Source organism: Pleurodeles waltl, chromosome 8 (genome assembly GCF_031143425.1).
Source record: "Pleurodeles waltl isolate 20211129_DDA chromosome 8, aPleWal1.hap1.20221129, whole genome shotgun sequence".
Taxonomy (NCBI): Eukaryota; Metazoa; Chordata; class Amphibia; order Caudata; family Salamandridae; genus Pleurodeles; species Pleurodeles waltl.
The window spans coordinates 1321408473-1321423908 of record NC_090447.1 but is presented as its reverse complement, the minus strand read 5'-3'; positions in this window follow the sequence as shown (position 1 = coordinate 1321423908).

Sequence of the window (15436 nt, the reverse complement as noted above, 5' to 3'; positions counted from 1 at the left end):
TACTCTACGGTCCTCCAGACCAACAAGTGAGTTTAATTCTATCTGGATTTGGGGCCACTGGCTGGCTGGGGGGCCTGGCGGGGATGGGGGGCATGTTGGGGCTGGCGGGGGGCCTGGCGGGGGGCCTGGCGGGGATGGGGGGCATGTTGGGCATGGCGGGGGGCCTGGCGGGGGGCCTGGCGGGGATGGGGTGCATGTTGGGCATGGCGGGGGGCCTGGCGGGGGGCCTGGCGGGGATGGGGTGCATGTTGGGGCTGGCGGGGGGCCTGGCGGGGGGCCTGGCAGGGATGGGGGGCATGTTGGGCATGGCGGGGGGCCTGGCGGGGGGCCTGGCGGGGATGGGGTGCATGTTGGGCATGGCGGGGGGCCTGGCGGGGGGCCTGGCGGGGATGGGGTGCATGTTGGGCATGGCGGGGGGCCTGGCGGGGATGGGGTGCATGTTGGGCATGGCGGGGGGCCTGGCGGGGGGCCTGGCGGGGATGGGGTGCATGTTGGGCATGGCGGGGGGCCTGGCGGGGATGGGGTGCATGTTGGGCATGGCGGGGGGCCTGGCGGGGATGGGGTGCATGTTGGGCATGGCGGGGGGCCTGGCGGGGGGCCTGGCGGGGATGGGGTGCATGTTGGGCATGGCGGGGGGCCTGGCGGGGATGGGGTGCATGTTGGGCATGGCGGGGGGCCTGGCGGGGGGCCTGGTGGGGATGGGGTGCATGTTGGGCATGGCGGGGGGCCTGGCGGGGGGCCTGGCGGGGGGCCTGGCGGGGATGGGGTGCATGTTGGGCATGGCGGGGGGCCTGGCGGGGATGGGGTGCATGTTGGGCATGGCGGGGGGCCTGGCGGGGGGCCTTGCGGGGATGGGGGGCATGTTGGGCATGGCGGGGGGCCTGGCGGGGGGCCTGGCGGGGATGGGGGGCATGTTGGGGCTGGCGGGGGGCCTGGCGGGGATGGGGTGCATGTTGGGCATGGCGGGGGGCCTGGCGGGGGGCCTGGCGGGGATGGGGTGCATGTTGGGCATGGCGGGGGGCCTGGCGGGGGGCCTGGCGGGGATGGGGGGCATGTTGGGCATGGCGGGGGGCCTGGCGGGGGGCCTGGCGGGGATGGGGGGTATGTTGGGCATGGCGGGGGTCCTGGCGGGGGGCCTGGCGGGGATGGGGGGCGTTGGGCCACTGGAAAGGAAAATGCTGAGTAACTTGAACGTGGTATTTCTCCCTCCCTGTACGTGTCACATAGGTCCGCGCCCATGAGAAGATCGGGATTTGGCGTGCCATCGCCAAGGAAGTCCGGGGCCTGGGGGTCCACCATCGACGGGGCACCCACTGCCGCAAGAGGTGGGAGGACATCCGCCGTGGGACCAAGAAGACCGCCGAGTCTCTGCTGGGGATGGCCTCCCAACGTAGGCGGGGTGCCTGCCGTCAACTGAGCCCCCTGATGTTCCGGATCCTGGCGGTGGCCTACCCTGATTTGGATGGGCGCGTGAGGGCAGCACAGCAGACACAAGGGGGTGAGTACAAGCATCATCTACTCTGTTGTCGTGCAGTGGAGGTGTCTGGGTGGGGGAGGAGGGCTGGGGGTCCCCCTAGGCCAGGGCGATATCTGTAGGCTGGGCACCCCCGTAAGCCCCTGTGTCCCCAGCCACCACCCTCAGTAGTGTGTCAGTACAGCCATCCCTGGGCCGTGTCATCCATGGGTGCAGTTGACAACTCTAGGCGTGTAGGGCATGTTCCACGGAATGCGTAGCGGACCCCAAGTGCGCAACTTAGTGCAGGGGGCATCTGTGTCTGTCATGTCCGCTAACTGTACCGGAGATCCATGTACTCAATATCCCTTTATTTCTCTCTCCCCCCCCTTTTTGTTTGTCTTTCTGTGCTTGTGTGCATCAGCATCATCAGGCGGAGGAGAAGTGGCATCGGGGCAGGAGGGAGCTGCATCTCACATGGCCCAGGAGGGCCATGCCACAGAGTCAGACTGGACCAGTGAGACGGAGGGCGAGGGGAGCTCCACGACGGGGACGACTGGAGCCTGCAGCGACACGGACACGTCCTCGGAAGGGGGCTCCCTTGCGGGGGTGGCACCATCCGTGCCCCCCGCCATTACAGGTACAGCCGCCACCCAGCGCACCATCTCCGCCCTCCCAGCAGCCCCTCCGCGTTCGCCCCGTGCCCGCTCTGTCAGGAAGCCGGGCATCTCCTTCGCCCCAGGCACCTCAGGCCCTGCCCCTGTTACCCCCGCTGCCCTCAGTGAGGAGGTCATTGACCTCCTCCGAACGCTCATTGTTGGGCAGACTACCCTTTTGAATGCCATCCAGGGGGTGGAGAGGGAGGTTCATCGCAGCAATGCGTACCTGGAGGGCATTCATTCGGGTCAGGCTGCCCATCAGCGATCGTTCCAGGCTCTGGCCTCAGCACTGACGGCAGCCATTGTCCCTGTCTCCTGCCTGCCTCTACTAACTCCCTCCTCCCAGTCTCCTGTTCCTCTGCCTGTCCCACCCACACCATCAGACCAGCCTGCACACACCTCAACACCCAAGAGAAGCTCATCCAAACATAAGCACCACAGATCACGCAGACATTCACACACGCAACATTCCGATGCAGACATGCCAACAGTCACTACCACCTCTGTGACCCCCACCTCCTCGTCTCCCTCCTCCCTCCCTGTGACGTCTACACTCACACCTCCATTCACCTCACCATCAGCCAGTGTTTCCATCACCAGCACACCCTCCACTCCAGTCCGCACACGTGCAGTCACCACCCCCACTGCCATTTACACGTCCCCTGTGTCCTCTCCCACTGTGTCTGTCACCCCCTCTTCCACACCACACAAACGCAGCCACCCACCCACCCAACAGCCATCCACCTCACGACAGCCTATCCCTCCTGCACCTGCACCCAAAGACAGCAAACGTGACTCACCTACAACCACATCCTCTCCCTCCACTCCCATTCCCACTGTACCTACCACTCTCCATTGTCCCAAGAAGCTCTTCCTCGCCACTACTAACTTCTTTCCTGACCCTGAGCCCCCCCCTCCTTCTCGTCGGGGTAAGAAGAGCACCTCAGCCACCACCAGCCCTGCAGCCCCCTTGACAAGGGTGCAGGGGTATTGGAGCCCGCCAGCCCGCATGTCTGGATCTTCACCCAGCAGCAAGGGGACAGCCAGCCCACCCCCTGGGAAGAGGAGCAGAAGGCGGAAGGGGCGCCGCAGGAGCCCGCCTTCTACATCCCCCCCGGACACCACCCAGAGACAGTCACCAGCCACAGCTCCAAAGGGAGGCAAGGGCCACAGGCCGACGACTAAGGAGGGCAAGGGCAGCAAGTTGGAGAGGTCAGGCAGCAGGCCTGCTGCCCAGGAGGAGCCCACAACCCCCATAGCCGCTGCCCAGGGAGGACCCAGCCCAGCTGGCCAGGAGGGCCCCACCACCCACAGCCCAGGTGGGCAGTGAAGGAGCACCATCCCCGCTGCCCAGGAGGGCACCACCAGGCAATTAGCAGTTGGCCATAGACCGGCCGCCGTCTCAAGAACCGCTGAACTGGGCCCCGCCGTCTCAAGAACCGCTGAACTGGGCCCCGCCGTCTCAAGAACCGCTGAACTGGGCCCTTCAAGGCAAGAACCGCTGAACTGGGCCCCGCCGTCTCAAGAACCGCTGAACTGGGCCCCGCCGTCTCAAGAACCGCTGAACTGGGCCCTTCAAGGCAAGAACCGCTGAACTGGGCCCTTCAAGGCAAGAACCGCTGAACTGGGCCCCGCCGTCTCAAGAACCGATGAACTGGGCCCCGCCGTCTCAAGAACCGCTGAACTGGGCCCCGCCGTCTCAAGAACCGCTGAACTGGGCCCTTCAAGGCAAGAACCGCTGAACTGGGCCCCGCCGTCTCCAGAACCGCTGAACTGGGCCCTTCAGGGCAAGAACCGCTGGCCCTTTGGCAGACGTGGCAGGGCAGGATCTATCTCGGGCAGGGCTGCAGGATGTCCTCTGGCCAACTTGCCTCCTCCAGTGGCAGTGGGGTCTGTTATGGACTGTATGGACTGTGGCTTTGCTCTCCCCAGGATGGCCCAGTGGGCAGGCCACCCACTGTATGGACTGTTTGGACTGTGGCTTTGCTCTCCCCAGGATGGCCCAGTGGGCAGGCCACCCACTGTATGGACTGTATGGACTGTGGCTTTGCTCTCCCCAGGATGGCCCAGTGGGCAGGCCACCCACTGTATGGACTGTTTGGACTGTGGCTTTGCTCTCCCCAGGATGGCCCAGTGGGCAGGCCACCCACTGTATGGACTGTATGGACTGTGGCTTTGCTCTCCCCAGGATGGCCCAGTGGGCAGGCCACCCACTGTATGGACTGTTTGGACTGTGGCTTTGCTCTCCCCAGGATGGCCCAGTGGGCAGGCCACCCACTGTATGGACTGTATGGACTGTGGCTTTGCTCTCCCCAGGATGGCCCAGTGGGCAGGCCACCCACTGTATGGACTGTATGGACTGTGGCTTTGCTCTCCCCAGGATGGCCCAGTGGGCAGGCCACCCACTGTATGGACTGTATGGACTGTGGCTTTGCTCTCCCCAGGATGGCCCAGTGGGCAGGCCAACCACTGTATGGACTGTATGGACTGTGGCTTTGCACTCCCCAGGATGGCCCAGTGGTCATGGAGTCCCCTCGTGGATCTGGCGTTGTGTACTCAAGTGGCTGAGGTGCCCCCCCTTCCCTTCCCCCTGAGGTGCCTGTCCTATTTTCTTTCTGATGCCCCTGCAGTGTTCTCTCCGTGGAGTTCTTGTCGTGGGACTGGGCCTTGCCCCTTTGCACAGGACCCCTGTGATCCACGGACAGTGGTTGGACTACATTTAGTAGCTGTATATATTTTGTACATAGTTTATTAATTTATTTGGATTACTGGTGTCCATATTTCAATATATCTGCCCGTTTATGATCTCTTCTTTTGGTCTTTGCATTATTTCGGAGGGGGGTGGTTTGTGGGTTGTGACAGTGATCTGTGGGAATGCATTGATGTGTGTGTTGTAGTGGGTGTGGGTGGGTGGGTGTGTGCCGGTAATCTTTTCCCTCCCCTGTGTCGTAGGTGCAGTACTCACCGATGTCTTCCGCGCCGCCGGGCGTGCTCCTGGTATATGAGCAGGAATAGGAGTGCGGGGATGACCTGCAACTCTGGCTCCATACTGCCGGAATCTCGCGTGGAGTGCGTAGAGGTGAGCGTTTTCCCGTTCGTAGTCTGTTTCCGCCGTGTTCTTATCGGCGGTGCTCCCGCCCCGGAAAAGGTGGCAGATTGGTGGGTCGTAATAGGGTGGGCGGTACTTTGTCTGCCGCCGGGCTGTTGGCGGGAACCGCCGCGCTGTTTGTTTGTACCGCTGTGGCGGTCGGAGTGTTAAGTTGGCGGGCTGTGTTGGCGGTTCCCGCCAGGGTCAGAATGCCATTTTTAATACCGCCGGTCTGTTCGCGGTCCGACCGCCGTCTCTCCGCCGACCGCCAGGGTCAGAATGAGGGCCTTAATCTGGTCCAAGGCATCAACCAATTGATCATTTCTAAAGTGCCAGTTAACCATCGTTGTCCGTCAGGAAAGGGAATTCATATGCCCTGGCATCACGAGGATACGATCGTCATTATCCGAGCTTGAAGTAATAAGAGTTAATCATCACTGCGAGGCAGTGGGTAATTCACTGACCGGACTCGCTGCTTAAGAACCATGTAGAGTTGTGATTTCCACTATCCTTGGATGGGGACAATAATGTCACAGTTGCAGCTTTCCATTCACAATTGCCATTACTTACGTGGGAGAGTTGCACGAAGGTGACTCCAGTGAAAATGCTAGTGAGGTACCAGGCCAAAACTGGGCAGATAGTTTAATACTATTTCCTGCAGCCCCACAATCAACCAATGTTGTTTTTGGTGTTTGAACAGGTGATGACTCCAACAAAGCAAGATTTCCTTCCTGCTGCCTTTAAATCAGAGGGGAGATAGCAGAGATACCCCGATGGGACATCCACCATGTTTGGTCTGTCAGTACTGGCTAGAATTGGCAACCTGGAAAACAATCATTTGATTTTTTGACTAACACGTGTGAAACCAGTGTGTTGAGTCTTTTGCTAGTTATTATATTTCTTCATGTTCTACTTTATGTTTCATTCAAAACACGACACTGTGCTGCAAGGCCGCTTGTTTTGACAGTGACAGAGGCTGTCATTACGAGTGTGGCGGTCTTTAGACCGCCACACTAACGGTGGTGATCAGACCGCCACCAAAGTGGCGGTCCAACCTCCACATTACGACCGTGGTGAAAGCACCACAGTTGGCCGGTCGATGGCTTGGTGGTGCCGGCGGTCTTGATCCACCAGGGCAGCGCTGCCCAGGGGATTACGACCCCCGTGTCTGCCAGCTTTTGCATGGCAGTTCCACAGCCATGCAAAGGCTGGAGGATACGGGGTGCCGGGGCCCCATGGAAGCCCATGCACTTGGCATGGGCAGTTCAGGGGCCCCCATGTGCAGCCCCGTTGAGTTTAGCACTGCCTGATTTACAAGAAGTAAAAAGCGCAACAGGTGGTGTCACACCCGATGCAACACAACATTGTCGCCAGCTCTCTTATGAGCTGCGTCAATCTTGTGGCCTGTTTCCCATCGGGCAGCGTGAGGAAAATCTGAATAGGGCTGACAGGAGGAAGACCACCGCCGTCAAACTCAGAATGAGTTGTAAAGGTTCAGGCACTTAATGATCTAAGGGTCATATTTACAACACCTAGTGTCATTTTTTTTACCCTAATGTGGTGTTAAGGAGGCAATTTCCCCACGCCATATTTACAAAGTGGCGCAATGCATGCGCTACTTCGTAAACCCTTGCACCACATTATGCCTGCGCCAGGCATAGTATATGCAAGTGGGGCGTTGCCACGCAGGGAGACCCAAAAAAATGGTGCAGTGAAATTTACTAGATTTCACTGCGCCATTTTTGGCATCATTTTTAATGCCTGCTCAGACCATGCATTAAAATGACAAACCCATAATCTCCTATAGGCCTCCTTGTGCTTTGCTGTGCTAGTGTCAAAACTGTTGGCGCTAGTGCAGCAAAATGCCAAAAATGTTGACGCTATTGTGGTACTGTGCGCCATGGTGCGTCGTATTGTAAATATGTTGCATCCACGGTACCTTTTGGGGGGGCAAGAAATGTGGCGCATCCATGTGGATGTGTCACTCTCTTGTAAATATGCCCCTTAGTATTTATAATTTGAAACAACACATATTTTCCTACTAGAAGCTTCGCTAAACATCAAATGAAAATTGCAATTTAGAGCAGGAATAGTACAGTAAATTGGGATCGCTTAACATTTGATGGCAGCATTAAAACAACAAGCAAATAGAATTTTACATTATGTCAAAACCTTCCTAGGTAATAAGTAATATTCACAATAATTACAGAGAACACATTTTTATAAATCGCAAAATGTTACTGCCCAGCTTTTGAGGACTACTGTATAGTGAACTGTCAAAGCAAACTGATATGTACATGGTGTGTTGCCTTCAATTACATAACATTGTTTGTCAAGGCAATTACTTTTGGGAAGGAATTTTTGGAATATCTTGCTCATTTTCAGACACTTTTCTGCACATGATATTTTTGGTCTAAGCTATCGATTTAACCAATGATGAGTGACATAGGTAAGTTTTTATCAAGGGTCAGTCCCAGGTGACCTTCAAAATGTATGCCGTAAAAAATCTTTGTAGGAAGACCAACGAAAGCCATCAATTGCACCTCCTGTGCATAATACAATGAATGCATAATAATAGGGAAACTGAGTTTACATTGTCTCAACTGTGAGAGAACCTAGTCATGACTAGGGGAGTCAACATTTCTTAATAATGCATTATACGGATAAGGAAAATTAAGAAATCATATCCACTAAGGCATGTTGTGTGCCGTTTGCGATAAAAATAAAATACTGCGAAATAGCCATTTACAGGTAATATTAGCACATGTATACTCCTCACGATAAAATCTAACTCTAAAACACAGATTTTTACTTTGCATAATTTTGTTTAGCTTTGCCAAAATTTCACATAATTATGTAATTACATGAAAGCAAATTATGTGAATTTGGCATACACTGCTGTTGTTACGGTGCAGCTAGGTGGAATTATTCTTAATGTGACTGCCTCCTTCTCACGACAGTAACAAACTTTCCAACAAAGCCGATTCTTTTTTATTAGGTAACTCAGTTTGTCTTCAATAACTAAATTAAGCATTAGAGGCATCTTCTCAAATACACTTTGTGCGCAATTTACAATAAGAATTTACTTCGAACGCGCAATTTACATGCAAAAATAGAAATGTATACACATTTCATGCTAAAATGTGACGCTAAATAACAGATTTGTACTTAGCATATTTCCGCTTAATTTAATGTAATTTTGCTAACATTTCTCATAACTACGCAATTACATGAAGGTAAATTACGTGAAATTGGCACACCCTATTCAACTTCCCATGTACCCAGGTGGACTTATTCTTGTCACTACCTCCATCTCACGATAGAAACAAATTGTGCAACAAAGCTGTTTCTGTTTTATTAGGTAACTGATTTTGTCTTCAAAAACTAAATTATGAAATTAGGGGCATATTAACCAAGGCATTTTGGTCTATGTAAAGTAGTTCTTTTACAGCACCCCTATGAAGTCTTACATGTCTTTGTGAATTAGCCAAGCACACTTAAAATGAGAATAAAGCGGGATTATTTAGATAACAATAATAGTTAATAGATTTAGCGAGTGCTGTACCATCATTGCACTTTTACTACTAAGGGATTGGATGCTTAACGGGTGATTCACAAAGGCATGTAAGAGCATGTAAAAAAGTACATCTGTAGTACCACTTCTCATCCTCATAATATTTTTCTTGTATCAACTCATTAGAATTCTTGAGATGTTCACTGTTTTCAAGTTCTCCTTCACGCATACTGGCACCTAGCTCTACTATCTAATAACATTTTCAATTCAGCCTTAAAGGGGGTAAAATTTTAATAATCTGAATGTTATGTGGATCCTACCGGTTTGCAATATTGTTTTTAATAAAACAGAAAGACATATATTGATACATTTGAAACTTGAACTTAAAACCTAATGATTGAATAATTAGGTGGATTCTGATGAACCTAAGTTTCCTTCAGATAAGTATTTATCAGATACAATTGTCTGCCATAAGCTACAAACAGAGCAACAAACTACAATACAGAAATACACTTCAAGCAGCAAGTAAATGAACTCCAAAACTCCATTCACTCATTCACTGAAGCCTGTGCTCACCTTAGGAACCTCTCCCTAATTCATGTCTTTCAAAATGCATTACATCCCAACATATTTGTGTAGTCACACTATAGTTCTTGCACAGATGTCGCACTGGTGCTGGCAGTCCATTTTGCTCTGTGATTTTAAGCCAATAAAGATCTAGCAACACCATTCTTGGTGTGTTTTCATGACTCTGTTCCTTTGTAACGTCCTTTCTTGCATGGGTGGGACTTAAGCTCCTACCGGTGGGTATTTCCCATCGACCCACATTTAGATGTCTTGCTTGGAAACCTAAGGGGGACATTAAAACCACAAATTCTAATGTGACCAATTCCCAATTCTTCTTTCTTATGCAATAATGTATTGGGGTTATGATACCTTATTTCCAATTCAAATAGTTCTGTGAACCATAAATGCTGATTTTGAAAGCAGTAATTCAGCATTCTGTCTACATTCTTTTGAGGACATTGATGCTTCAACCCAGATATTATTTGGAGAAGTAGGCATAGTTTGCTGTAATGCAGCAGTAGTTAATGTGTATATTGTTGCTCGTGAGATTGTGTTTTTAACAATACATAGTTCAAAGGTCCATCCCATGTTTTCTGATGTAAGTGTGACAGGTTTTGGTGGGAGAGACCAAGAACAGATCTTGCTGTTAATTTAGTGGGCCAAAGTGCGCCAACCATGCACTGTGAATGGTAGTACTGTAGAAAGAGCTGTGGTGTGCCTACTTTAGTATGAAAAGAACTGGTGTACTAGTTAATTTCTTGGTTAAGCAGCATTTCTTATTTGCATGGGAAGAGTGTGTATATGAATAAGGCCCTGCTTACACAACTGCAGTGGGTTTAATGAAATGTGTGCAGGTTGCCAATCCTGTTCTGTAGGAGGGCAGTGGATTCCAAGTTTTAGGCTACTCTAGGTGTGGTTAAAACATTGCATCCCTTAGGGACAATCTTTGTCTGTGGCAGAAGTCTTATATGAACCACAAAGCAGACATCTTGGGATTGACTCAACAATGTCTGTAGCTTCACTATCACCTCATGACCTGATGTTTTTATATCAAAAGCCTTCTGGACCCACTACAAGGCCAGGAACAGACCTCCCCAGGCACTATATCAAAGACGTGACTAAGGTCCTGATTTAGAGGTGGCCAACCAGAGTGAAGTCAGCTAGGGTGGCGGAGGCCATTGCATCCACCATCCTACCATAACTCCACTTGCCAAATTCTGTGGATTTGGTGAGCCACCATCATTGTGGTTCATACAAAACCATTCAATAGTTTGCTGTATGTCCATCATTGGTGACAGACCCTTACACTAAACTTTTAAATGTTTTTATTGTTCTAAAATAAACTCCTTCAGGAAGGGTTTGTTTTTGGACAAGTAGCAACTAATGGCGTAACGCAATGGTTGATTTCTCACATGGCAAGGGACCATTTTTGTATTTTTACTGTCCTTTACCATCAGGACATTCCAGTCTACTCTAAATAGGACAGGCGGTCATCTGGCTTACTTCTGACACCCCGTACTCCCTTGGGCTATCAGAGGAAGGTTTGATCTGGCTGAGTAAACCTTACTCTCTTTATGTAAATCTGGCAGTCCACCCGACTCGAAATTGGGTGGATGGACAGAGAGTTTGTCCATTGCGAGGGAGTACCCTGTTCACCAAACTCTAAATCATGCCCTAAGACTTTGCCCTGTGCATGCTTTTACATCTGTGTGTAATGATGCAGAGGCAGTGTGTGCTTCCCACGTCTATGGTTCATGGTTTGTATAACACTTTATTGTGAGTAGACCTTCCACAGAGACAATGACACTCGAACACACAACCCAGTACGTTTAACATTTCCAAAGACTCAATGCTTCTCCAACTTTAGCTGCCTGAAAACTGCCCGGTAATCAGTTGATGTGTGTCAGACCCCAGTTCAATTCAGTTGAAATTAAATTAACATTTCGTGAGAAATGTCTTTACTCAGATATATATGCCTCCCTTCTTAGATAAACCCTCAACTCTGCACCAAGTACTATAACGATATTGTATTTAGGATCTGATCTTTCATGGGTGAAATAGACTTCTATTTAAGGTTATATTCAAATTGGATGAATGGAGGAAACATTTATCCTGGTTAAATGTGCATCCCTTCTCTTTTGAAGTATAGGAATGAAGTTTTAACATGTTGATGTTTTCTTCACAAAGGCACTCGATGACAGGCACTGAGGTTCTTGAAGGAAAAGATAAAGCCTCAGACGTGACCCTTCCCATGCTTTTCCTCACTCCCAATAAAGTCCAAGAGTAAACTCCAACTTCTATAGGGGGGGGGTTCATGGTGACATTCTTCTGTGGAACACCCTTTTAAATGGCACTAAAACAATGATAAGATCACTCAGCTATCATGGGAGACTAAAGACCTTTCTGCATTAAGTCGCTGACTTTAAGGTACAGTTTCACTATCCAGGCACACAACTGGCTTTAAGACTTCATTTCTGTCAAATAGTTATACAGTCATGAACAAAAGCTCCGTATAAACCTAGAAATAGAAAAATAACCACTTTTTTCACTAGTGAAAAACACCTCTGTGATATTGAGCAGAGTAAATGTGTTTCTGCCCAGTGGAGTATCAAAAATGCCATGAGTCCTGGTACAAACAAGCTAATTTGTCCCCTTTAACTGCTGTTTAGTAGTAAAATACAGCACTTAATAATATTCAGTGCTCCCCTTCAGAGAGTTAGGCTGTGTCGCTGTGCCTTCTGCACCAGTGGTAGCTATACCTAGTTGTTGCCATCCCCTGTTACACAAGCCTCGACTTAGTGCAAAAGTGTTTGCCCTTTCTTAAAGCAATGTAAAGTCTTGTGAATTTGTATTCTCTTTGTGTGTGTTTTAGGGTGGTGTAGAAGAGATAACAGCATGACACCATCACATTTACACTGGCAGTGCCACCTGCCATTAGTGTAGAATTCCTTTTCGTGAATAGAGCTCCTCAGCCTTTCTGATGAGTGTAGTAGGCTTTGTGTTCTTTAAATGTATCAGCCTTTTATAATATTTGTGGCAAATTACATCTCACTACGGAGTGTAACACCTCGTAAGTGATATCATAAATGCCCTACTACATAGTTACGGACCTATGTGATGTGTGCCAAGTTTTGTCAATTGGAAGAAAGATGATTGGGATTCATAGTTCATGGCTTGCAACCTTAGGGAAATAGTACCTTTAAGAAGCTAAACGGCATCCAAGTTTGGGTTATACCCCACAAAACCCTCAGTGCACTGAAATAAAGTCAGTGTAGGTGCATTTAGTTTTATTTAAAATTGACATGTAATTGTCACAATGGTATATTAGGTGGGGAGTATGAGAGATGAATTTGTGTGTTTGTGCAAAAGAGGAGTTTCCAATGGCATTCTTTAAATTATCACGAAATGACTGATCAATCAAAAATGGAGAAATCTTTAGAAAATTAAGGCCCTGATTTAGATTTTGGCGAACAGGTACTGCATCACATTATAACAAGCACGAGGGTATAATACACTCGTAATAAGTTAGGTGGGATATCTGTCGTGCTTATGATGGTGTACCCATCTGCCAAACTCTAAGACAGACTCTAAATTAATAAAACCTTATTGCGAAATATGCTCTTACCATCACACTAATACTTCTCCAATGTGAAAAACCGTGCAACAGAAAGAAGTAATTTCCACAATACATAATATTTTAGACGTGTTTTTCTTTTAGCTGGGAAAATGTACTGACTTTGCAGCAAATTGCCTTAGTATATCACAGTGACAACACGCAGTGTAGGCAGTGACTCATTCTCAGTTAAGAAGGTGCATTGTTAGAGAGTCGCATTTTTAGGCAGGTATATTGTTAGAGAGATGTATCATTCGTTACAGGTGCATCAACGAGAGGGAGAGCACCACCACAGTGGTGTGTTCTTAGGGTGATGCATTCAATAAATTCCACAGATCTCTTCTGTTATTGGAATAAATGTATTTCATTAACCCATCCTGTTGGCTGAGAGCAGTCGGACTGTTTATTTTCAGACAATTGGTCTTGGAACTGTGTATACAAGTGTAAATCTTTCCCCAAATTAATTGTCGCATTTAGATTGTACCGAGGATGTGTGCTGGCACACGCATTGCTAGTGAATTTGTAAGTAACCACCCACACTCTTTCAATGAGTGGGATTTCTATAGAAGAAAATTATGAAAAACATATGCTGGCCCTATTGTGTATGTTGATGATGTGATTCAGATTCTACATGCCAAATAAATATGGATCATAATGTTCATTATATCAAACAGAATGAGTTTATTAGTAATATAACCAAAGCAAAATAATTATGTTTGAAAATGTACTCAATGCAAATGACTGGAGTATGGAATGTTTTGCATACATCAATTGTTAAAATTATTCCCAATTTTGGAACCTATTTAGCTCAAAGTTTAAGGGGAAATGCTTATTTGATTAATTTAGCCTCGTTGGAATTAATTACAAAATGTAACTTGACCTACTTGACTGCACACTACCTCTGTGGAGGTCACTTGGCTTGGATAGTAATAACTGCAATGACTTAGAATAAATCAGTTGTTAAAGCCTTTTTTTTAAATAAAAAAGACTGGCAGTGGTGCAATTTGGTCATCAGGGAATTACAGCGGTTGGGACCTTAAGTGGAAAAGGCCCTACTGACTTTGCATGAGAGATTAAAATTAGCAATGGATTCTATGGATTAGCAGTGTTACTAATTGATTATGGATTAGAAAAGGTTACTAGTTCTAGTAGGGTGTAAGAATATTTTTTCTGACCAAGTAAATTGGTTTGGATTGTTAAGTCACTTGTAAATCATACACTGGAGTTTGAAATTGATTATCCTCCCTACTCACAGCCACAATAGTTGTCTTCTTGCTGAGATGATGTGAGCAAAACTAAAGCCTTCTACACTCTTTGTAGCCTAGTGATGTGATATACTAGATGACCAAAACACAAACGTTATAGTATTGCAGGGAAGATTTAATAGTTGTACCAGCCACCAGATCTCAATGTTTCTGACAGAGAATTGTTAGAAATCATCTCAGTTTTGACTACTAATGCTATCTAGAAGTTGATCAATAGGTCAGAGTAAAAAGTGAAACGCTTTTTTTATCGTTTGAGATGATGACGCCGTGTACCTGGGAAATTGAGGAGTAGAGAGGGAGCCAGGGCAGATACTCCTATCACAAACACTTATCATGTACTTCATGTTTTAGGTATCGCATTGTAGGTTAATGGCAGACACCCATCCAGTTTGTTTCAAAACATTTTCGATGGCATCTATCTTAGTATTATCTTTGGAGGGGCTACTATTGTAGTATTATTTTTGGTGGGACTGGTGAGCACCAGAAAGCCATCAGCATTGTAATTAATAGACAGGCTGATTGGCAAATGTCCTAGTAAAAAGAATTAGCAGATAAGTGTGGAAGAGGGTAGAAAGTACTAAGTACTCCAACCTAAAAATGAGTATGAAATCATTACGGATATTCCACTCTGCTTCCGTGGGGTTCTCTAAACAACATCCTGTAAATACATATCTGAGTTTACGTGCTCCTGGGTTGAATTCGGCTCACAAAATTGGGGCAGTGGGTCACGGAAAGCGTTGAATACTTTAAAATGCTAGGCTTGACGATCAGTCTAATGCCTGTCTTCAAGGTCCCCGGTGGGACTGCTTGCTATCGAGTTTATAGCCCATGCCGGATTTTAAAAAAAATGTACACTACTGTCCAAAAAATGATAAAATCTAGGTGTAAGCACTGAGATATTATGTTGCCATGTTATTTGACTATAATTAAAAAGTGAAACTCGGCCCGTTTTTAGTTATGGACTGGAATGCTTAGTTAAAAGGAACCCCCTGAAATATTTAAACTGTGTTCAGCCATTTTGTCCTGGGTGTTTGTCATGTTAAATTTGCTCTGCACTTCGATTATGTGAGATTCCTGACATCCTCCAATGAAAGATTGATGTTCCTGTATTCGCGAGACTGCACTGAAAAGGGGCTCTGCAGCACTATGAAGCACCAGAGTACCAAGGAATGCTTCATGTGACATATGTTAAGTATTTCCATCTGAACTGTAGAATATTTGAAAATATGTATTCGTTTTCCAACCAGGCTTTGTGAAGGGAGACTGAGGTGGGAAGC